Source organism: Ambystoma mexicanum, chromosome 8 (genome assembly GCF_040938575.1).
Source record: "Ambystoma mexicanum isolate Mex_15411 chromosome 8, UKY_AmexF1_1, whole genome shotgun sequence".
In the NCBI taxonomy this organism is placed as follows: Eukaryota; Metazoa; Chordata; class Amphibia; order Caudata; family Ambystomatidae; genus Ambystoma; species Ambystoma mexicanum.
The window spans coordinates 1,137,233,280-1,137,259,069 of NC_090929.1; positions in this window are offsets into that span (position 1 = coordinate 1,137,233,280).

Genomic DNA, 25,790 nt, shown 5'->3' on the forward strand with positions numbered 1-25,790 from the left:
AGAAAAGGGGGCCTACTAGAAGGGGGAGAGCAGGTTAAAACATATACATATATGCATATGCGCATTCATCTATCTAAGTAAGACAGACAGGGACAGCCGGCTAGGGAGGAAAGGGAGGGCAGCGTGCATGGTGTACTGAGTGTTACCAAGAGGTGTGTGCACCTCGTATGTGTCAGGGGACAATTTGAGGTTGCGAATGTGTAAAACGGCTATAAATGTATAATTGTCAAATGGTCATGGTAAGTGTGACCGGATGAAACTTTTTTGAAGGCAACGGTGATACAGTGACGTGAGTGGGTGCCTTTTGATTTCCGGGTTGCTCTTGTCAAAATAAATGATGGGTTGCTCTTGTATGTGTCCTCCAAAGAGAACAAAGTAGAAACTGTGTACAGTCAGTTTCGTATTGAACAGTCGAGGGAGGGAGAGCCCACCCGCGCATAACAGTGAATGTGAAGTAGAATACGAAAAATAATATTGATACTACATTCATATTGTAGTTGCAGACACACAGAGACAAATAAGCACTAGGAGAGCGCTGAAATGGGGGCTGAAACACCCTTATCACATATTTGTAAAAGTCTCCCAGGGTACGCGGAACGGATTAAGAAATATCACGACCAATGGGTAACTGAGTTGAAGGGAGAGGGGCTACCCCAGATATGGCCAGAGGGAGGGTCATTTGATAAAAGCGTTCTGGATATGGTGGTCACATGCGTTTTCTTGAAATATAAAGGAAAACAGTTGCAAAATAGGAGGGAAATAATAGATCTCTGGAGGTTATTTGAAGAGGTACCACCGCCTAAAGCACCAGCATTAAATGCTGACCTCCCATCCACTACAGACAATCCACTGATGATACAGAAAGATATCAAAGAATTGCCAAGTGTAGCGCCACCAATAGAGGTAATAAGTTTGTACCCGATACTGAAAAAACCTGTACCTGCGGAAGGATACAGTGATCCGACGTATGTGCCTCCCCCGACAACCCCTACACCCCACCGGCCCACTGCACCCCCACCATATGAAAGTACAGGGGAGCGGGGCCAGGCGAGTACACAAAGGTTGGACATAGAGAAACTAACAGATGATTTACAGTCCAGACTCTCAATAGCGAAAGATGAGCTCTCAAGGATAAAAGACATGTGTGGACAAACAGCACTTAATGCAACTAGATCGGGGCGCACGTCTAGAGCGCCAGGTGAGACAAGAAGACCAGAAGAGGGGTGGAAGAAAGGTGAGATACTGTTCAGAATTGAGGAAGAACCCACACGAATAATTGAAATAGAGACACGTGAGGGAGATACTGACAATGATGAAAGGCCTATGGGGGATAGAGAGGAATTACTATGCGACATAAGGGACGAGTTAGAAGAAAGTGACAGGGTGAGCATGGCTATGGGAGGGGGAAGCGAAGGAGGGGATGGCACATGTTCAGTGAGGACACTGGACGACGAGAAGTCGGTACGACTAAGGAACAGAGTGGGAAAAATGGCATCACTAGAAACATCAGCATCCAAATCGGGTCCGAGTGCTATACAGAAAGGAAAGCTACAGCTTCCGTTGATACACAGAGGAGGAGGGAGACCTAACTATATCCCATGGGCACAAATGGACAAAGCCAACTTATTAAAGCTATTGCCCCCGTTATCAGGAGGGGCAAGTAAGTGGATATACGCCTTTGAAAAACATACTGCTGGGGTACCCCTAGCTGTAGGAGATGTGAAAAGTCTGCTTGTATCAGCGGTGGGCGATCAGGCTGAAAGAGTAAGGGTTAAAGCCGGTTTCCCAGGAGTTCCGTTAGATTGTGACCACCATGATGGGGCCTCCTTCAACACAGTGCGGGCTAGGGTGTGGGACGCCTTGCGCGAAACATTCCCAGATACACCGGACTTGCAGTCGGTGATGCAATGTACCATGAATGAGGGGGAGGAGGCTATGGATTACATTTTTCGGGTCCAAGAGATGTGGAGAGCGGAGAGGGGCACGCCTTGGTATCAATCGACTTCTTTATTTTACTTCATTATAAAAAGAGGGCTCCCAAAGGAAGTGCAGAAAGCGCTCGACAAGATAGCAGGTATTGAAGCAAAAGGATGGCCAGAAATTCAGAGCATAATAGTACACCATTGTAAAAGAATAAAGGAGAGGGAGAAGGAGGTGGCACAGAAAAGGTTGGCAGACGAAGCAAAGTTAGTACAGACAAAATTGGTGAAGGTCGCAGCAGCAGTAGCTGCACTCCCACACAGCAGGGAGGGAGAGGAAGAGGAGGAGGGGCTGATAGCAATACAAGGAAGGATGGCAACTAATTGGGCGGGAACAGGACAGCGGCAGTGGAATGAGCAAGAGCAAGGTGGAGGTCCGCAGTGGCAAGAGTGGACCCCTCGAGGGGGAAGAGGTGGGTACAGGGGCCGAAGAGGAGGGGGAACGGGGTATGGGGGAATGGGAGGAAATGGATGGCAGGGCCCTAGAGGTGCACAAGGAAGTTGCTGGAACTGCGGGAGGTGGGGGCACTATTCTAGAGAGTGCAGAAGCAGACCCAATAACGGGTTCCAAGAGGTAGAACAATATGGCCATCCCCACCCGGGAAGCCCATATGGCCTCCCAATGGGGCAACAACAATTAAGAAACCCAAGCCAAGGCAATGCCGGCCAGCAACAGGGACCACAGTACAGAACACAGAACCACACACAAAACATGCCTAACAACGACAGCATGCAATATACACCAGGCAACCCTTTCGCGACAGCAGCAAACGGGGCCCCCGCACCAGCACCTTACAACGGCATGTCAGTGGTCTCAGGTAACGTATTCAATGAAGGGGGGGCGATGAGACACCCCGCATAGGACAGCCCACAGAGAACACTTGCGTGTCCAGTTCTATCTACCACCCACAGTGCAGCAGAGGAACCATTGGTAGGGGCGCAGATAGGAGACAGGCAATTTGTATTCATGGTTGATTCGGGAGCGGAGAAATCATGTGTCAGGGAGGGCCGGTTCCCGTTATCTAACAGGAAGTTAGAGACGCAGGGGTTCTCTGGGGCTGTAATTGAAGTTCCTTACACAGAAGTTTTGGATGTAACCGTAGGGGGCAAGACTGTAAAGGCACCCTTACTGTATTATGAACAATCCCCGATAAATTTGCTGGGGAGGGACCTTATGAGTAAACTTAACATGACCATATCATTTAACGAAGGAGGAATAGTGTGTTCTACACCCGGGATATGCCCCTTGCGTGCAATGTTGGTAGTGCAAGCCTACACAACCACACAGGAAATACGAGGGCTGCCACAAAATGAAGAGATGTTTATTGAAGGGCTAAAGACTTTGGCCCTTATGGTTCCAGAGCTAAAAAGCATGGATTGGAGGATTCCAGCAGAATTCCTCTTCCGCCCCATAGTGTGTCCAAATGCAGCACCAGGATCAGTGGTATCGTTGGATTTGCACGCTGTGCAGGTATCAACGAAACGGATCGCTGTGATTGGAATGGACAGAGAAGGATGTGAGTGGCGCACCGTGCTGTGTACAAACGCCAACCTCGCCCTACGCGAGGTAACAGATGAGGATCTCTTCCTAGACACAGAAGCAGATGGTGAGATAGTAATGGAAATAGCGATGCCCTGTGATATTTTGATCCAAGCCAGAGAGATCCCCGTCCAATTGATGGCAGTGGTAGGAACACCACCGTCATTTTTTGATGACGACATGAGGTTAGTACCAAACAAATTATGGACAACAGGCCCCCATGATGTAGGGCTGTTGCATGGAGTACAACCTGTGATAATAAAACTAAAACAAGGAGCTATCTTACCCCGAGTCAAACAGTATCCATTGTCCCGTGAGGCTGAAGAAGGGATAAAAGAAACGATAAACGCACTACTAGTACAAGGGATAATAGTGCCTTCAAACTCACCATGTAACACATGTATTTATCCAATCAAAAAAGCGAAAGGGGGGTCTTAGAGGATGATACAGGACTTACGCCCCCTCAATGATGTAATACAGAAAGAGTTCCCTCTAGTCCCGAACCCTGCATCAATACTATGCAGTATCCCAAAAGCAGCATCACATTTTACAGTAGTGGACTTGAAAAACGCATTTTTCTCAATACCCCTGGCTGAAGAGAGTAGATATCTAACAGCGTTCACACTGGGGGGAAAAAGATATGAACACTGCAGACTGCCACAGGGATACTGTGAGAGCCCGAGCATATTCAACCGCATATTGCATGAAGACTTGGGAAACCTGTCAGTAGAGAGTACGATTATTCAGTACGTGGATGATTTATTAGTGTGTGCACAAGACGAAGCAACATGTAGAAAAGATTCAACAACGCTCCTGACTTTACTAGCCAACAAAGGATACAAGGTAGACAAGGAGAAGCTACAGTATTGCCTGACTGAGGTCCTATACCTGGGACAGCTCATATCAAAAGATGGAAAGAGAATAATTCCTGACAGGGTGGAGGCAATAAGGTCAGTAGGAGAGCCCACGACAGTGAAAGACATGCAGAAATTTTTGGGGATGTGCAATTATTGCCGGGCATGGATACTAGACTATGCGGCATACACCAGGCCCCTCCTACAAGCACTGAAAGAAGCACAACAGGAGAATGGAAAAATAAAATGGTCAGAAGAAATGAGCATATCGTTTCAATCACTAAAAGAGCTAATTTCAAGCGCTCCAGTACTAGCAAACCCTGATTATGGACACAAATTTTACCTATTTTCCCATTGCAAAGGAACACTTATGACAGCAGTACTGACACAAAAAACATCCTTAGGACACAAGCCCCTGGCGTACTATAGTGGTACTTTGGATGCCGTGATGCAGGGTCATTTCGCGTGCGAACAATCGCTCGCAGCAGCCGCATTCGCGATTGAGAAAAGTGCCACAATAGTAATGGGATGCCCTGTGACATTGTTTGTGGAACACTCATTATTTGCAATACTTGAAAGATCGAAAAGCACACTGACCACACAGCGGGCAACAGCATACGAGATCATATTGTCCAGCGCCAACATCCACATAGTGAGATGCAAAACAGTGAACCCCGCCACATTCATTACAGAAGCGTGCACATTAGAGGATATGCAAAATCACGACTGCGCAACCCACACAGGAGAAGGAGGGGAGGACACAGTGGTGTGTGAAAATGCTCTCAGCGAGGGGGAAGTGTACTTTGTGGATGGGTCCGCATCAATTGATATGGACACGGGAGAAAAACACGTTGGCATGGCGGTAGTGAGATTAGAGGAAGGTGAGTTTGAAACATTAGTACAGTACCGCCTCCCGTCGCATTACTCTGCACAGGCAGCAGAACTGATTGCGCTCATAGAAGCACTACATGCAGCAAAAGGCTGTGCAGTAACAATATACACAGACTCAGCTTACATGACGACCACAGTACATGGAGGTCTAGCAAGATGGGGCCGTAGGGGATTCAGAAGGGCAGATGGAACACCAGTGCAGCATGCAGAATTGTTGAAAGAATTAATAGAGGCCCTACAAAACCCTACTGCTGTAGCAATAGTGAAGTGCCAGGCCCATACATCCAACACAGACGTTGTGTCTTTAGGGAACGCGGCAGCAGACGCTGCCGCCAAAGAGGCTTCCTATTTTCAGAAATACGACTCAGGTGAGTTCATGATCAAGAACACAACAACCGAAGAACTGTCAGAAGGGTACAACATGATGTCCTTATCACAAATACTAGAATTGCAGGAAGGAGCTAGTGCAGAAGAAAAACTAACGTGGACAAAACGGGGATGCAGCCAATCAGGAACAGACCTATTATGGCGGCAAAATAACTCAGGGAAAGTGGTAATGCCACTACAGTTATTAGAAGTAGCATTTCAACAGCTACACTTCCCTGCACATAATACCAAACAACACATCGCAGCAGAAATACAGGAAGAATGGTTCGTGCCCTGTCTCCAGGAGCATGTGTCTCGATTAGCACTGGAATGTACAACATGCCAAATATACAACTCAGGAATGACATTACGCACACTCCGGGGAACAATTCCAAAACCCATCGGCCCCTTCAGAGAACTACATATAGATTATGCAGACATGGGGGAAAGATGTAATGGCGCGCGGTACATGATCGTGGTTGTGTGCCCATTTTCAAGGTGGGTGGAAGCGGGACCATGTGCGCGACCTGATGCCAAAAGCGCCGCCAAGTTCCTAGTAAGGGAGGTGTTCCCGCGCTGGGGAATTTGTGACGTGATTCGCTCAGACAACGGCTCTCACTTTGTGAATGAACTGTTCAAGGAAGTGACCACATTACTGGGTATAAAACATAAATTATGTTCGATTTATCATCCCCAAAGTAATGGCGTAGTGGAAAAGATGAACGGCCTGTTAAAGGGCAGATTATCAAAACTATGCTTCTCATTGAAGAAAAATTGGATTTACTGTCTACCCCTGGCGCTATTTGAACTAAGAAATCAGCCAAGCAAAGACCACCATTTGTCCCCGCACGAGATCGTGACTGGGAGACGAATGAGCACAGCACACTCTCCACTGCGCGAACACTCAGACGCTCACAGAAGCGCCGCAATATTGGGAGATGAGTTCACAGACTACCTAAGAAAATTAACAAGGGCAGCGCGCGCAATATCAAAGCAACTCTCCCCACCCTTCACTAGAGAAGAGGGAAACATAACAGGACCTGTCACAGAACAAGAGCAACAGCTACAGCTGATGCCAGGGGACTCAATTTATGTCAGAAGCTTTGTACGTCGGTGGAATGCACCACGATTCCATGGTCCATACGAGGTAGTATTTTGCACGCCCACAGCAGTGAAGGTAAAGGGCTTGCGGTACTGGGTGCACTTGACCGACGTACGAAAAGCATACAGCAATGTACACGAGGAGATAGATGAGGAGGCACAGACAACAGCAAACGATGCAAATGAGTAGGATGTCTGAATATCGACTTGCGTGAGTGTGTGATTTAGCACTGGACTTGAATGGAATAATGTCAGCGCTGGAATTGAATGAAATAATGACTGACAAGGATATTACAAAAAAAAGAAAAGAAAAAAAAAAAAAAAAAATGTGTGTGTGGGATTTCTTTTTTTTATTATCTTGTTGAGTGGTATGTAATTAATGAAATAATAATATTATAGCCTGTATATACCCTTGTCTGTGAATACCCCTCCCCCGCATCCCCACCCGCTTCCATTCCCCGTCAAATGTATTGGCACAGATGGTGCCAGCAAAACGTTTACATGCATGAACTTAATGCACTTTTATATCTCAAACAGGAGCTTCCATGGCATCTAACGGGCAGCCTGCAACGGATAGAATTAGTAGAATGAGAGAATTAGTATATGAGAGATGTAGATATTCGTATGAGTGTGGATTATCAGTATGCATTACATTGTTTTTTATGATAATGTTTGGCTTGGTTACATATCGGTTTATAGCGTTCATCTCTATCGAGATGTACGAGGGGGGAGGGAGTAACAACACTACTGGACCAATTAACAGTACCACCGGGCCCAATGCAACTGCAGGGGTCAATACCAAGGAAGGTGATTTTTTGATATGGGACGGAACTAAACTTGTGTGGGGGTATCATACCACACCATCCAGTGTTGTGACCTCACAAAGAGAAAAGCCACAAGGTGGAATGCAGAGTAACACAGTGTCTCCACCAGGGGTATCCACTTACAATGCCCACAGTCTCAATGACCGAAACCCGTCTGCCATATCATGGTTATATAACACCCCCACCAGCCAGCTTGCCCCCACCCCAGAAAACAATCTGCCAGATAACGTCAGGAAAGAAAACGATAAGCTACTAGCAATGCACGAAATATTATATGATGAATGGGCCAAGGGGGGCGGGAATGAGAGAGGGGGGTCTAGTTTGTCCACTGCACAGGGGGGTGGGAAGTACATGAGTAACAAGAACAACAGACGAAAGAGAGAAGCAGGGAGGAGAAAGTACGATGAGTACTATGGGCTAGGTCTAGATGAGATGGAAGACCCACGACAACCCCATCAAACAAATAAGTGGTATGCAGACATGAGTGCCACAGCTAAACAGACAACAAACGAGAGCTGTTATGTCTGTTCCCTCATCCCCCATGCATCAGGTACACCCAAAGTGTTGTTACCTAAAGAGTTGCCTATTGTGGATGCCCAATGTCGCCTTCATCTCACGCTGTGCAGGATTAAGAACACCTTCCAGGCACACGAAGTGACTTTTCAAATGCTGCAGAACGAGAAAACGTGTTACCCAAAAACGGCAGGAGTGGTATGTTTGAAAGAACCATTTTTTGTAATAGAAGGGACACTTTTTTCCGACAACAAGCGGAAGGATGAAGAAGTATTGTGCAAAGCGGAAACACTAAGAGGTGTGGCACCGGATAAATTGCAGTGGATAGAGGAAACATGTACACCAGTATGGAGAGAACACATTTCAAAACTAACTTGGGTAACTGCCATTGAAAAACCGTTCAAACTGCAAAGCGAAATGGACTACAAACTGTGCTTTAAAGGAGAAGGGAGAACCCCCATGGGAACGAACAAGAGCTGCAACAAGACCCTCACCATCCCAGACCTAAGGAAAGGGACAGCGGCCCTGATGGACACGTACTGGGTGTGCGGCAAACAGGCATACCTACACCTCCCCCAGTCATGGAGTGGCAGCTGCTCAATGGCCACTCTACACTCAGCCCTAATGGTGATACCAGAAAGCCACGTCGATGGGACACAGGAACGCATGCAGAGTGTGGCTCAACCAACTGCAGAGACACAAATATATGTCCTGTCTTCTGGAAGCAAGGGAGAAGTGCTGACCCGTAACAAACGAGCATCAAATTACATATCAAAGGCGGTCAAGTGGCACAGCGAGTAGAGCGCTCGCTTTGACACCCGTGCAGAGCCTGCTAACGCAGGTTTGAATCCCGGCGGGGCCAAACTCAGCCTTTCATCCTTCCGAGGTCGATAAATGAGCACCACACACCGTGGGTAATAATAAGCAGCGCTCAGATACCCGAGGGTTCGTAGCGCTATATAAATGCCAAATTATTATTATTATTATTATTATTATTATTATTATTATTATTATTATCATCAGAACTATTGGCTCAGATCCCAGACAAATATCGATTATTCAGCTCAGCAGAAACATTTTTTGCCTCACTCGTCTCAAGTGTCCAAGCAAGGGCAAACGCAAAATGGCTCCAGATAACACGTTGGGAATTGATTCAGCTGGCAAACGACACTGAAGAAGGATTCAATATCATTAAAGTGGAACTAAGAGCTTTATGACTAATGACCATGCAAAACAGGTATGTCTTGGACCTGTTGACGGCGATGGACGTCAACAGGTCCAAGACGGTTTGCCGAAAAATTGGAAGTGCCGGCTGCACTTTCGTACCTTCTGAAGACGCAGAGAATGGCTCCCTATCCCATGTGATCGAAGCAGTCCACAACCTAGGAGAAAAAATGAAAATGGAAGGCGGAGCAGAAGCGAGTACATGGTTCGACAACCTCTTCTCCTGGGTTCCCTCATGGCTTGGAACAACTGTGAAATTTTTAATACCAGCTGTTGTGTTCCTCCTCCTACTTTTTTGCCTGTGCCAGGTGGGTCTTCGAGTTTGTGCTAACGCAGTACCAAATGGTGCAATGATGATGGTGACAATGGGCAACTCACACGGTACAATAAAAACGATGCAAGAAGCACAAGTACAAACAGGGATAGATAACTCGCCCAGATACCAACTGGTGCCTATATACCACGATAAAGATATTGTAGATAAGTTGTGGCACACCACCATCAAAGAGCCCCGTATACTAGAATGGTATGAGGAAGTTTGGGTAGATTTGGAAGGAGATGGTGGGTGCATATATCTAATGTGTACCCCAGATGAATATGCCCGGAGAGGTGAGAGTTTAAGGGGGGTGTGCAGAGCATGGATGCCCATCGAAGGAACTCCTGCATGGGATGAGGCGGTGATGGACGAGGCAGAATGTAGGAGGATAGAAGATTTAAAGAATTCGTTACTTTAGTAACGAAAGGGGGGAAATGTAGGGGAGGACTGGTCCAAGAGACCCCCCCTCGCCTACGCTTTCTCCCCAGGTGAAGACTATGGCTCCTTTGGGCGTCCCCTCATGCCACCCGGGCCCAGGTAGTGGAGGGTTCACCCACTGGAGACATTGCCCGCACGTATTAATTGCCCACACGTATTAAAATTTAGCTAGGCCTAGAAACCATTTTGTCTGGTAAAGATGATGTGAGCTCAGCGCACTGTAGCGCGGCCCCCACCCTTGGAGGGTTTCAGTCATCCTTGTTGCCGCAGCACCCTGGCAGATCCGCTGCGAGCACGTTCCCACGAACAAGACGGACATGAGCTAGTATAATACATTAACATTGTAACAGTTCACCTCCCGCAGTGTATCATCGCTCCCAGCATGACCCGGCCAGCAGGCCTAGGCAAATGAAAAGAACAGTAAAATGGTCGATTATATGCCAGACAATCTTTGTATATTAATGCTGAGACTACTTGCAAAGGATGCTTTTCTCTCATAAAATCCCTTATATTACAAAAGCCTGTAGGATGTATAATTACAAGAGATCATGCCCCCATGATATAAGCGATGGTGAGCATATACCATTGCAGTTGGGTACTAATAATAACGGCACGCACCAGGAATCTGTTTGTTACGTGTATGACTGGAAAACGTACACCCCATGGGCTCGTGCCATAACTGAACTAATGCTGCTAGAGGACACAAGAAAACGAATGTAAACCATACAAAGGGCCCATGTGAAGAATGCATGAGAAGGTGCATGTCTAGGCCCCACATGCGCCACCACCGTCACGAACAAGTGGCGGGTTACTTTCTATGTTCTCCACCAACCCTAACTCTACCTCACTTACTGCAAATATATATGCATATAACTAAATACTGCACGTGTTAAAACATAATGTATGAATAAGGTACTCAGACTGGGTATAATCAAGACACATCCAGCAAAGTTTAAATACATGTTTTGTAATGTTTTAAATAAGTATTATAGAGTGTTCAAATGTTTGTGATGTCTTTACCTAAATCGGCAACACACGAGGGAGATACCTTTGTGAAATACGCGCAAGGCCATTCCCCCTCCCACCCTGCGAGGGCTGCCAAGGCATGAGAGCAGAGACCGCGCCGCGCTGCGTTACCTCCCCCAACTAGACTGGAGCCGCTTGAAAGACTTGTAACCCCCTCTGTAGCACCCAAGGCCACCACCCGCCACCTGCATTATTTACAGCACAGCAGTAAACCTCTGCCTGAACACACGCGCCCCCTCGTAAACCTCACAACCCACCGGACCATCTCAGACTTATGGCCCTGTGCAATCAGGACACCCAACACTTTGACAACACACAGCGGAACATCCATAACAACTTCTAACAAGGCAGTAAGACATGTACCGCCCGTCCCAGGCCCCGAAGCTTAGCCCCTCGACCTATGGCCCCGGTCAACAGGACACTGGTAACCATGTCCTGACGTATTACCTCCAGACCCCTCACAAAGTACATTCCTCCTGTGTTGCATTAACCTGTTGTATAACCTATTGAAAGATTTACTAAAGAAGATAATACCAGAATGTTTGAATGACTGCGGTGTGCACGGCTTAGGGCTAACAAGTCAGGAAAAGACATTCATCTCTGCCACTGGCCGCGATGGCCCCACAACACCGCCTGGATGAACTCTGCCACCCTGCCAGGCCCAGCCCAACCCACGAGGCTGCCCAGTGACGTCTGCCAGCCAGAGCCAACCACATCACAGCAGCACCTATAGTTAGTCGTCGCCACCCAATCCCCATGAACTTGTGCCCCCTATAGTGTGTAGGTTCTTATGACGTTTTTTGTAAATATATACGCCTGTCTTTGCTATTGTCAGGCAGAGCGCTCTCGGAGTTTGCAGAGTTCTTTGCATGCCCTATTCTGATTGATAAACTCCAATTTACGCTCACCCGCACTCTGTCTTGGTCTTATTCCCATATCGGGAGAGTCCTTCATTGTCTCTCATTGCGGGGAGGATCGTGCTGTGTGGGGACGCTTGCCTTCACCATCTGAAAGACTGTGTCCAATGCAGCATTCTGAGATAAGAATAACGGGGGTCTTGTTGATGAGCCTGTGCAGCTTGTTTCTGGTTTTCATTTATCTTTTGAGTTTGACTTTCCACCATAGGAGGTACAACCACGTGCATGTATCATCCCCTGTATTTGCTCTCCAGGAAACAAGAATCTAACTAAACATCTCTGGAGTCCAAAGTAACTTCAAACCTGCCAGTGCACTGTGATTGAGAGGCTCCTACACTTGAAATGTTGTACCTGGATTATCTGGATAACCCAGAATCTTTTCAGGAACAGATGAGTTTGCTGAGCTGTGTTCTGCATTGTGTGAAGAAAATATCCATAATCATGGCTCCATCTTAGTAATGTTGGAACCATGAGAACCTCAATTTGCAAACCAGAATACCTGCGACCCCTCAGAGCAATTTCGGACACTGACATCCCAGTAATAAAAACCACTCTTTAATTAACTGTATACAAACTATGTGCACAGTGCTTAAAATATCTTATATAAAAGTAAAGGTAAATTTAAAAAAGTTTCTAAGATATATTGGTAAATTGCTAATTACCAAGAGTGAAACAAACCAATTCTTTTACACATTGAATCATAATATAACACTAGTGTGCAAATGTGGTGCCTCTGTGGTCATAGATACAAAAGAGAAGCATGCATACTACTTATTGACACAAATTAACACATTATTACAAGGAACTCATGACCGAACCAAGGCATATCATTAAGTCCACACACAACAATATTGGGGAACATATACAGTCTCCTACTAGACAACCCAAATTCTGGAACAGTCTTTTTGCTGTAGAAGATTAACAAACCAGATCATCCAGACTGCCCGCTCATCTCCTACATTAATAATGGGCACAAGCAGCTCTGCAGAAAACACAACACATTTCCTCATGAAGATTCGCGGGATAGAATGTATGCCACCTAATGCACTCAAGGCAACCTTAGATGTCACGTCAATCCATTCCAACATCCCACAAGAAGATGGAAAAGCTGCTGGCAAGAGATTCCGGCAAAAAGCAGCAACAAAAAAAAGATCCCTATCAGAGTGATTCCTTGGATGTCAGCTTTGAGTGTGAAACGGTTCTTTGTTTTCCCCTCGCTTTTGCTTGTTACCATCTAACGAAGATCTGGGTGACTTCAAAATCTCATGCCTTATTCCATTGCAACAAGGTCCAAGAAAAAGAGTTCAGACCTGAAATAACACAACCGCATTTTGTTCACTTAGCACACTTAACAGAGGACCATTCCCACACTTATCACATTTAAGTAAGGTGATCAGAAATGCTTGTGTGGCATTCATGATGTTAGAAAAAAATGACAACGAAGCCAAGGCAAGATGGCATGGAAATAATTCAAACATTTTAAAAAAAAGATCAAACGTCTTCAGTGCCTTGACACTTTCAAGACAAGGAACACACAGTGACACAGATCCTATTTCGAATATTTAAAATCATCATATGTCCCTAGACAGCTGGTAGCAATCGGATAAGCGTGGTTCATTGATAATATGCTATGTTATGGTATGTTATTTTTATGCAATTCTATGTTAGGGATTTATACGTATAATCAAATCTATCTCTAAAGTAGAAAGTCATTGAACAAAGAGGTACTTGAAAGGTACAATGAAGGGTGAATTGACAGACTAATGCTGTCCGTATATAGACACCAGTAAGACGCCATTTGGCGAGCAGGGTCTACATCTCCATCCTGAGTTGCAGGGACCAGGGGGTAATTGTGAAGTGAAGATGTATGGTGTTCTACAGTCCAGGGTTATAGCACAACAATCTGTGTTATTTTGTTTTAGACTTTTTGCAATTCTTTGATTTAAAAACTGATAATGTCATGCCTTCTTGTGCTGGGCTGTCCTCCACAGACAGTGAGCTAGTCTGCCAACTAGGCCATGGCATGTATTGCCATTGCATTGTAGGTGATTCAAACTGACTTGAAGGTGTTGTTGGTTTTGAGGGGCGCCAATGAAGTGCTCTGAGGATGGGTGACATGTCATCAAAATTCTTTTGCTGCATCATGAGATGGATGCAGTGTTCTGGGTGCCCTTCAGGAAGGCTATCCAGCACGAGAGAAGGGAGTTACCACTATCCAAGAGAGAGAGAGAATTAGGGCTCGAATGGTAACTACACCGTCTGTTGTGTGGATGAAGCAGGGCATCTAGTAGGGGTACCATGCTGTCTAGACATTTCTGTATGTAAGTTTTAATGAGGGATCACTAATGTTGTTCATGGTAAAGCAAAGGGATTGAGCAATAGAGGCAAGAGGATTCTTGTTTTCGGTCTTCACTGCTACATCTGAACTTGGCCTGTGAGAACGTGTTCTTCCAAATATGATCTTCTGAATTTTCCAGTGATTTTGGTTTTTTCGAATGCCCTGAATTTCAGTGTGTACTTTGGCAATACATTACTTGTATTCATAGGCAAACCTAATTGATAACTGTAACACAGGCCCCACTAACTAGGACAATCCAGGGCCAATCCCAATGCCAGTCATTGATTCGTTTTGGTTGTGGCCCTCCCCGAATGACCTTTAAGCAGTTTTTGGCAAGGTCAAGTAATCACATAATGTCAATGGGCCTTATTACAAGGACGGCGGTAAGGGTTAACGGTCACCGTTAATGGCAACGGTGACCGTTAACCCTTACCGCCGTACTACGAGGTCCCTTTGCGGGTTGGAGGATTTAACGCCTGCTTCTTGCAGGCGTTAAAATCCAACCCGCTAAGGGACCTCGGAGCTAATTACGGCACAGCAAAATTGCGGTGCCGTAATTAGCGCCTTCCCCATTCCCGTATGGGAATGGGGAAGGGCAATGGCGGAAGGGGGATTTACCGCCCCTCCAACCTTGGAATGGGGCGGTAAATCCCCTTTCCGCCAAGGCGGTGCCGGTATTTTACCGGCATGAGCCATGGCGCTAATAGCGCCATGGCTCACCGCCTACCGTGTAATGAGGCCCAATGTCTCATACTAGCTCTCAGCCAATATCATCCTAATGGATGCTACAGAAACTCTAATGCTCAGGACAGTCAAAACTTTAACACATAGTTGGAACTGTATCCGTCTTATATATAAATATGTGTTGTACCTGGCATCTGATATGCAAATATAGTGTTCTGTCTGCCTTCCTCTGTCTCCAGCCCCTTCCCTATCTGCCCCTTTCCCTCATCTCTCTCCCTCTCCCTCTTTCCTTCTCCCCTCTCTCTCTTGTTCTCTCTCTCTTCCTCTCTCTATTTCTCTTCCACTCTCTCTCTTTGTCTAACTCTATGTCTCCGTGTCGTTCTATGTGGATGGGAGTCACATTTTCAGGTGAATGTTTCCTATAGCCAAGCCAGCCGTTGCTGCAGCTGTGCAACCAGAGAATGAACACATGTATCTTTGAAGGGGTTAGGGGCTGTGTTTTATGCAAAAGCAGCTGTTAAAAAAGGAAATGATGTAATTGCACCAACACTGTGAACAGCCTCGTTTTAACATTGTACAATGTGCATTCCTAAATATCACTTCCAGCATACACTGCAGTCATAATAAGAAAGTTGCACTTGGTTTACTGGGCAAAGCTCATCATCAAAACCTGAAATAGCTATTTGAAATATTTTCTGATTAAAGGTTACCATTCCAACATGGACACTCCTGTTTTACTCTTTCAAAAACTATGCCGACGAGAAAGAGTAAGTGAACATATAGCAACAGGTTGATTCCAGCCTGCTTTGCATAAAATCAAAAGCATTGTGCGAACATAAGAATGACACAGATCTTTATATTTCACAAATATATGTGTAAGAAAGGGGCTGAATGTTTGTCTCCTTGTATCATAGTGTCACTAAGTACACAAAGCATACTGGGTTTGGTACTTATTTACCTTGTCACAATATTCCCCATAACATTAAATTGTCTATAATTTGGAAACACATACACAGATTCAGAAAGCATCAGGATTTAAATGTGAGGGTAAAATGGCTGGGATATCAGGCACTTCTCTTGCATCAAGGATCATGCTGGAGGTAATGGGCCCCATTACAAGTTTGGTGGTATTTCAATGGTAAATCTGCCAAAATACTGCCAAATTGATTTACTGTTACTACCACTTGGCAACAGCGGACAAACCAGTTTGGCCTAAAGCAGGAAACTCCACAAGGAAACGCCCCGCTCTCACTGAAAGTCACACCTACCAGTAAACTATTCCGCAGTAACCTGTGATGTGATTAAGGGTGACATAATTCCCTGCTCTGCCAGACTCTAAGGCAGGGGCTCAGGGAGGACAAAGAAAGCGAAGTGCGATGGTGCATGACTGGGAGGGGTGAGCCCTTCCTGGAACCCCTATTAAAGATGATCTGACAGACTTCAAAGAGGGTTATGAAAGTCTCTGGTTGCAAGCTGACCCAGGAAGACAGTGGGCTTTGGGGGATGATACACCCCTGCCACAGAGGAGGACAGATCCTTTCATTTGACATTTAAAGATTGATTTCAATTTAGGCATGTTTCACAGCACTCAGAATAAGAAATAATTTCATGTTATGCTATTTCTCCATGCAATTTCCAGGCAGATTTTTAGAGACTAAGTGAATGTTCCTAGGACATGGCCAGTAATGACTAGTTTCTGGTTGATTTAAAAATGGGACAAATATGACAGTTGGTGGAAAGCTAGAGATGGACATCATGAATATGCTTGATCATATGCAGAGTTATAACTATTATACATTGTGTGAAAAGGACAAAAATGTGTCAAAGGGCCATGCTACATTGTACGTATCGATTTATCTAATTCCCCATGACCAGACACAATTGTATATCTTGTTCACATGGCCGGGGTGAATATAAGTATGAAGTTATGAGGCATAACTCAGTTTTGATTAAAAAAAGTTCACCTGAGAACAAAGAACTGTATTAACTTCCAAACAGGCAGATGGTATGCTCTCCCCTTTAACCAATGATGCCAGGCGGTGGACAGAGGAATGGGTAACTGTCTTATCCGGGGGTAGGAGTAATTATAGAGTACTCTGCCTAGATTGTAAAGTGAATTATGTAATTTGGGCTATATAAGGGGGGACTGTACTAGACAGAAGGAGAAACAGACCCACACAAAAGAATCTGGGGAGACAGCAGGAGGATGGAGAGGAGGCAGCTGAACCATCCCAAGGAGAGTGCAGCAGTCCAGAGTGTCCTGAGATCCAGCTGGCTGTCCAGAATCCCATCCAGGAGAGTGCAGTGACCAGATTCCTTGCCATAGCAGTCCAGAGTGTCCTGAGATTGAGCTGGCTTTCCAGAATCCGAAACCAAGGCTTACTTTGTAAGTAGCAAATACCCCAGCCCTAAACTGCATAATCTTTTCTTTTTTGTAACATAACCCCATTGAAAATCCCTTTGAAAGTCCCAAATTGCCAGTATAATGTATTCACCTGCCCCTAGAAGAATCTGTATTAGCCTGTGTAGGTTAGTGTATTCCTTTGATAAATCTTTCAGTTGTCTGTCTAAATCCTTAGCATTTTCTTGAAGTAAATCAATTAATTCCCCATTGAAATTAACAGCAAGAGTTGGTTAAAATTTGAAATTAACCCTTTTGTCCCTAGTGTCTTTCTTTAATAACTATAGTCAGTAAAGTATAGCCTCAATAGAATAAGTCTCTGTGTGACTGAAAACCAAATTTACCAGTGTATTGTGTGCATTACCCCACAAACTCCTAATTTGCATCTGCCCTCTTAAAAAACCCAAACCGTAGTCCCATTAAGAGCAACCCCATTTGTCTAGAATCCTATCTGTTATGTACCTCTGTCCTTGAAAACCGATTTCCGATTTTGAAATATATACCCCTTCCCTAGTTACCTGTCATTGTAAATCCTGTGTAAAACGAATTTCCATTTGCTGTTTGTATTTTTCCTTTTGCATTTGCTTTCTCCCGAAATCGATTTTTCCTTATCTTTACACGTTGCTCTGGTGTGCTGATTAGTATCCTATAAGCTTCTCTATCTCCTCAAGTGTAGCAACATGAATTTCCTTTCATTCTGTCCCATAGCAGTTGCGAGTAGCTCTGTGAGGAATAATCAAAGTCAGATTCTGCCATTTTGCTCCAAAAACGGGTTTTCACCTTTCTTTTCTGGCTTCCCATCTTGGGGTGGTGGGCTTTATTCCAAATCCAATCTTCTCTCCCTATCCTTAGTCCTTCCCACTGCCTTCCATTCAAAGGAATTAAGTTTGCTGATGTTTAGGGGTGAGTGTTGGAGGGGGGAGTGCTAAACTTTGGTGCTATATTAAAAACTGTTCTTTTTCCTGTTATGCCATTAAAGATCTGTGTAAACTGTGATAGGATATCTGAACCAATTGTTCTGTAGGAATCATTGCATTTGTGTTGCCTTATATTGGTGGCTGCTGTATTTTGAGTATTTTTCCTTGTTCATCAAATAATAAATTCATAAACATTTTATTGACACACACCAGCCTGGTTCCTAGTCCATTGTGACACAGGGTGTTTGTGAAGGTTGGATGGGAGACAGATTGGAGGCCTACTCAGATAGAATCCCTAGTATATTAAATATAAAAAGTGTTATTATTATGCGCCACATTCATTGTCGGGGAAGGAGTCCCTGGCTTCATTGTGCCATGTATTAAAACCGTGACAATTAGCACTGTTTTGCACCGACATAATCGTAATGAGGCACATATATCCTTTCACTGTGGATCATTTTAGACAGGTTTTAAGGATGCCTGTGCACGTGTTCAGTTGCCAATACACAGACATCGTTTTATATGTAAAGGATGTCATAGACGTTTAGCAGCAACACTATAGTTAACACTACTTGACACTTTGCCTTAGAAAGCGAGAACCTTGTTTCCGATACAACATTTGACATCACTCATATCACTCATAAACATTCACTTAATTAGGCAAGTAACTGATCTGGTGACCTCTGGCCCAAATGTGGTGACCTTTCATTGATGTAGTCATACAGAAATGTTTTGCTCCAAAATACAAAATACACCTTCTTTTGGGAAATACCTCGAAATTGTACTCTACAGAGTGTGTGTTTTGCAGAACACACCTAGCCCTTACCTGGAACTAGTGCATGGCACATAACATCAACAGGCATTGAAAAGATAACAGTTTTGGCTTTTGAGTAGACATAGAATAGGCATTTGTCAGGCACTGTCATAATGGTGCTATTTGGCCATAAGATGGCTGCATCTGGAAATGTTATTAATATCAAGGGGATATTAGGTGAGTGCCTAGCAAGTGCCTAACTAATATGTATGCAAAAGCCCAACTGTTGTAATTGCCAATTCTTTTTTGTAACAGGATTTCAGAGCAAAAAATAGATGTGAGAAATCACATATTGCTTACAAATCAAGTGGCTGAAGGCACACTTGATTAAGACATTTGTATTACTGTGTAAGTTTGTTGGCAGCTCCCTTTGAGTAATTAACCCTCAGAAGACTGCTTAGAAATAATGCAGGGGTGCCCTCCAGAGCACAATGTTTGATTATACTGCATGATAGAGCTAGCGCAAGAAGGTCTGAGGGTGGTGTTTTTGGGAGGGGATAGGCAAGAAGTGGGTGGGAATGTTCATAGGGATTGGCATGGCAGGGCAGTCACTCGTTTGGTTAAAACTCAAATAACTGAAACAAGATGCTTATCTCACTGCACTTCCCATCTTTCCCTATCTGTACTACAAAGGATTAGTTTTAACTAATAGGTGGCAGTAAAACATAGCCTAATAGGTATATCTAAAAATTGGGCAGCCATTTACGATACTGAATAAAAATATCTTTTTGGGGGGCATACACAGTAGGTTCTGAGTAAAACAAAGTCAATTGATGTGACGGTCAGCCAAAATCCATTCCATCTACTCTGTGACAGCATAGTTCAAGAAAACGGACCCTCATTACTGTTTTGTGTAAAACGGGTAATTCTGGCGGAATACTGGCAAAAACTGCCTTACCGTTTCCGTCGCCAATATCCTGTATTACCTCCAGTTAATTCCCAGTCCTTGGAGTCCCAGGGTGGGATTGCCGGAATTATTGGCACCGGTAATTCTGAATATATGTGGTTTGTGGCAGTGGTTGGGTATATGTTTTTGGTAGGGGGGAGGGAATCCTGAATCTATTAGTTGACAGCACTGGGAGTGAAGGAGAAGTGCTGGTCTGCAGGAGATAGAGGGTATGTGATGAGGATAAAGATGTTGCCGTCCGTGTAGTGGGAAGCCCCGGCGAGGGTGGTGGCGGTGGTGCCAGCAGGCATAACGCTGCTGTGTATGCTTGGTCTGTGTATGTAGTGTGAAGATTCATGTAGATTGAAGGCGGCATGGTTCATTTGTGGAGGGAGTGGTAGTTCGGGTGCTCGTGAGGGATCCTTTTGTTGAATGGTAATGGCTAGGCATAACTGTTTGAGTTTCAGCTTGCCGCTGGCCTGGAATCGGTGGACCTGACTCACATTTTTTGATTGAATAATTGGCCCTCATTCCGAGGTTGGTGCTAGTCATGGTGCTATTAGCCCATAGTTCCACAGAGAATCACTTGCACAAATTTCTCAATAACTGCAAGTGAGGTTGAAACACCATTCGTAAGAGGGGTTGCATGAGAAAATCACAGAGCAGTGGAAGACAAGCATTGGCAACACCAACGGTTTTCACTTTTGTGTAGGCATAGGGTATGCATTTGCCAGGCCCTGCCTTAATGGTACAAACTGGCCCTTAAATGTAGCAGCTTCAAAACGGTGCGAGTAAAATGACATATATTAATAATGCCTAGCAAATGCCTTAAATACCTTCACACAAGCCAATACTGTTGGTTTTGCGAAATCTTTTTTTTTTAACAGAGCTTGAATTAAGGGGCTGCATTCTGCTTATTAATCAAGCGGCGGGAAGCAGACTTTGTTAGAGCTTTTACCAATTGGTCATATCCTCTTGCCCCACCCATCTTCGCTTTGTTATCTTGTAATACTACAACTCGACGACACAGCTACTCCCCTCTGTTCCCTGACCCCCACTTCTTCAAAAACAGACTCCGGTATTCTTTGATTTATGAAAAGTGATTTTACTCAAAACACATATTTTCAGTTTTCTCAAATTAATATACATTCAAATACATATAATCTATTGCCATCGTGTTTTATTTTTCGTTATTGACTAGAAAAACACGTCATTCTCTATTTTTCGTCAGTCTGACTTCGTCTCTGTGGGGTGCTGTTTCTCCATGTTCCCATATTGTGCAGCCAACTCTGCATGGCTCGGTTTCAGATAGCGCCTGGAAAGTAGAGCCTGTTGCTTGAGGATTCGTTGAAAAAAGTGCACTGGCCAGGGAGTCTCGCCATTTCCTAGCGTGCTTAGAAGTCTCCTTGCTTTCCTTTGCTGCTTTTCCTTGGCATACAGCAAGACCACTATTAAACGTGCTGCTAGAACGACGGGCCTCCTGTCAGCAGCAATACCTTATTTCAGATATGTGTAAACACGATTTCCGAGCATTTCAAGAAATTAAATATTTCAACAGTAAAATAATGTGCATAACAGTCACGTCTTGATATAACAATTAATGTCAATGAGTCACTCTTGACACCTACAAAAAGCAATGAAATCACTCGCCTATACTATCCCTCCCGGAATCTGGCGACGCCATTTTTCTATTGCATCAAAACCACACTGCCAGGAATTGTGAAAATGTAAAATGAATCATTTAAACACCCCTAATATGCAGAAGGCTAATTATGCAAGGAGAAATTCGCCGCATGATGGATTCAAAGCCAAGCAATTAAATTAGATCCCTGTAGAACAACTTCTCGCGGAATTTAGACAGTTGATATTGTGTTGAATCAAGTGTATCCTAATGATTGGAGCATTCCGTAGAATACTGGGGTCTGGGTGAAGGGGTGACAATGGACGAGGAATCTCTTGGTATTACCTTCTGTGCAGTAGTAGCCGGATGGGACCAGCGCGTTTATTCTGCTCCACCATAACAATCTTCAGCTAGTACTCCCGAAGTCCCTTCATCTAAAATGGCCTCGACATCTCGAGCACCACAGGGGAAGAGGAGAGCTGGAGACCAAGGGCAGATCTATGTTGAATAATATTATGGTGTGTGGTAACTCCTTATTCTGATCCACACAGCAATTTTCATTCTCACACTTATACGAGCTGCATGTTAAATGCATGTAAAATCACAATCGGCAAGAATAAGCACTTAATGCCCCTTGTGACTAGTAACAAAAATACAACGTTATATTATGTTAACAGTGTTTTGGTAAAGCACACTGTCACCCGAAAGCATCATGGCCCTGCATGCAGAGATGTTATATTGCATTATTACAAAGGAGTGTGGGAGCCCCTCTACTAAGAACGAACATGGGTTACTGATGAGGCCCGACTAGGCCGAAACACATGTCTGGGGTTGCTGTTGGTACTCTTGTTCAAAGGATAAGTTCCTAACACTTTGGTGCTGGACTGCCCAAGTGGGTGGGGTAAAGGCTGATAAGCAAATGGGTATTTCTCCTCTGTGAAAGGTATATTGAGCTAAAACATGGTTGTAGACCCTCCCACTTTGGAACCAACCCAGAGAATAGGTTATATGGATGTGTTTGTTCTTGGAAGAAAGTCTCCCAGACTTTTGTCACATATGTTACATGTATCTAATCTTAAAAAAACGAATTCTAAAAGCTTGAGTTACAAAATTGTGAAGCCCAATTGTTCACATTTTGAAACTTAAGCTTTTGTGCTTTTCTTCATTTGTCCCCCGCTTTACATTTAATGTATGCAGGGGACACCCCCCCAAAACTACCAAAGCGCATAATGCTGAACTAGGGAATCGGGGGGCACCCCCGCAACCGCATCACCAGTTTGTTATTTTGGGGCATCAGCATTTTCTGTTATGCCGAAGATGCAATAAACACTAATTCAGCTTTTTTGTATATTATTTCCAGGCAACACCATGTTATATTACATGCTTACATGCACACGGGGCCCCTTATGCTGATCAATGCTCGCTCTTCAGTCGCTCAAGCCACAGTGATCACTGACCTCATCTCATAAAATAACCTCGAGGCACTCTTCATCACTTAAACATGGTTCACCCCATCATCGTGCCTTGTTTTTGACATCCTCCTACCCCTAGGCTGCTGCATCCAACATGCCGACTAGCCAGGAAGGAAGGAAGGCAGAGTGGCAAACATCCACAGGAGCAATTGGCCATGCTACATTATCCCCTCTGCCAGAGCAAGCTCATTTGAATCACTCATCTGCCAGTTTCCTCTATCTAACAAGGAATCCATAGCCTTCCACCACATCTACAAACCACTTCACAGGAGTAAGTCTTTCATTGCACACATCTCCAACTTACTCTCCTCTGCCAAATTAACACATAGTAATAATGTCTTTCGAAGACATTTTAACATCCCATAGTTTCACGCCAACAACCACACTCAAAGCAATCTTTTTGAGCTGAACTGTCCATGGACCTCAAGCAAATTGTGCATTTTCCCAAAACACAACAAAGACAACACCCAGGACTGAGTCTAAACATCTTCCCCCATCATCCCCTGTGCAGACACTATCCCACTTTACTGGTCTGACCACGCTGCCATCCCACTGTCGATCACCCACTCGAACACAACCCACAAAGGTCAGGCTAAACGCCACCTCACTCAGCGCTGCTCATTCAAAACCTTTCCAGTCAATGTGTCATGAACCGTCACCTACGTCCTTTCTGAACTTCGTGGTCCCTGACCCACAGGGAATGCAGTAATCCTTCCAACATGGCCGCCTGATATGGAACGCTGCTTGCCAGTCCTTGCGCTCCACGCTCTGCGTTCTACTAAACAGACACACCCCCGCGGCTCTGTGCGTCTCAACGCTCCCACTTGCTGTAGTTGGACGTGTGTTGCTGGAGTTCGCTCGAGGCTTTCTTCTGCATCCTGTTTCTCGGTTCCTTGAATCCCCCTTCCTTCCTTCCTTTCCTCAAAACTTACCTTCGTACTTCCTGGATTTTCACCCGCTCTCGGGTCACGGCGTTACGTGTCCCCGAGCTCGGACATTGTTCCTTCCTGGTCTCCGTCCTGAACATCTGAACGTATCCTGGAGTTGGGCTGTCATCCTCACGCTGGAATCCGAAGACCAGCACACAGGTTTATACAAATCCCGGACCATGTGAAAGAAGTCACCAAAGATGGTCTCAAGCAAACAACAAAAACAGGTGAGAAGGGGAGAGACTTGTGACAGATTGAGACACCCAAAAAATGATACAGACACAGAGATGGAAGCCGCGGTTCAAGACCTAATGTGAGGCATGCAGGAACTAACCACAGAAGTCCCGAACCTTAAGGCTGAGAATGCTGCATTAAAGTAGCTAGTCCTATCATGTGACTCTGCAACAAAGGAAAGCATGTTATTGGGAGGAGTAGTGGACAAATTTGATGGTTCTTCAAAGACCCTCCGTGCCTTCCTTGATTCATGTTTGGTACACTTCACCTTCAAGCCCTACTACTTTTCCACTCCTTGAGCAAAGGTGGGGTTTATGATCTCACACCTCACTGGTAACGCCTTGACCTGGGCAACCCCCCTAGTCAATTCGGGTGACGCCCTCCTGGATAATTATGATGGGTTCGTGGAAGCCCTGAAAGCCATGTTTGATCGCCCAGAGCAGGTTTATAGCGCTCAAGAACGTTTACTTGAATTTCAACAAGGATCCCCACGATATGCTTACTTATTTGACCCGCTTTAAAGAACTTGTGAAGGAAGCTGATTGGTCTCAAGAAGCCAGCTTCACCCTCTTCCGAAGAGGCCTGAATGAATAAATTCGAGTTAGCCATGGTAGCAAACCCAAAATCCTTCCAGGCTCTTATGGACCTTTCCTTGCAAATCGACTTTTGCATCCAGGAAAGAAAAGCGGAAAAAAAGAAGTCTAAGTCAACCTCCAAAAGGCTGCCACCGACCACTCAACAAGACCAGAGCCCACAGCTTCTCCAACCTCGGATCCAGAATCCATGCAACTGGGGGCCTTCCGTGGACCCATTACCCCACAAGAAAGAATGCGCCAGATTCACACTGGTCTATGCATGTATTGCGCCTCCGATAAACATCTCGTGAGAGAGTGCCCTATTGCTCCTCCACTGCGTTCGGGAAACGCCAGCTCCCGATCCTAGATGGGGCACAGTTTCGGGAGAGAGATGTCTGCTCCACATCAATTCCTTCCTTGAACTCTCCTGGGCAAAATAATCTTGTGATTCTACAGGCATTCATATCGCCTTCCAAGAAAGAATCTTACCGCATCCTGGCATTAGTGGATTGCGGAGCCATGGGCATATTCATAGATCATGATTGGGTCACTTCTCACAACATTCCACATGAAACCCGAGAGACAATGCAACCTGTAAAAGCTACTGATGGGAGACCCCTGTCTTCGGGACCCATAACCCTTCAAACCAAAGAGATCCTACTTTCCATAAACCACCATCAAGAGAGGATTAAATTTGACATTATAAGATCGGCCCACTATCCAATGGTTCTAGGCGTGCGTGGTTACAGAAGCATAACCCCTACATCAATTGGACGGCAGGCTCCTTGTTTCTTGGTTCTGAACATTGTATGTCCCACTGCTTATCCCTAGATACCTTATCAAGGTCCTATGAAGACTCTGAAGAAACTCAGCAAATTTCAGTCACTGTTTCTAACATCATCCGGATTCCCAGGGCCTATCAGGCGTACA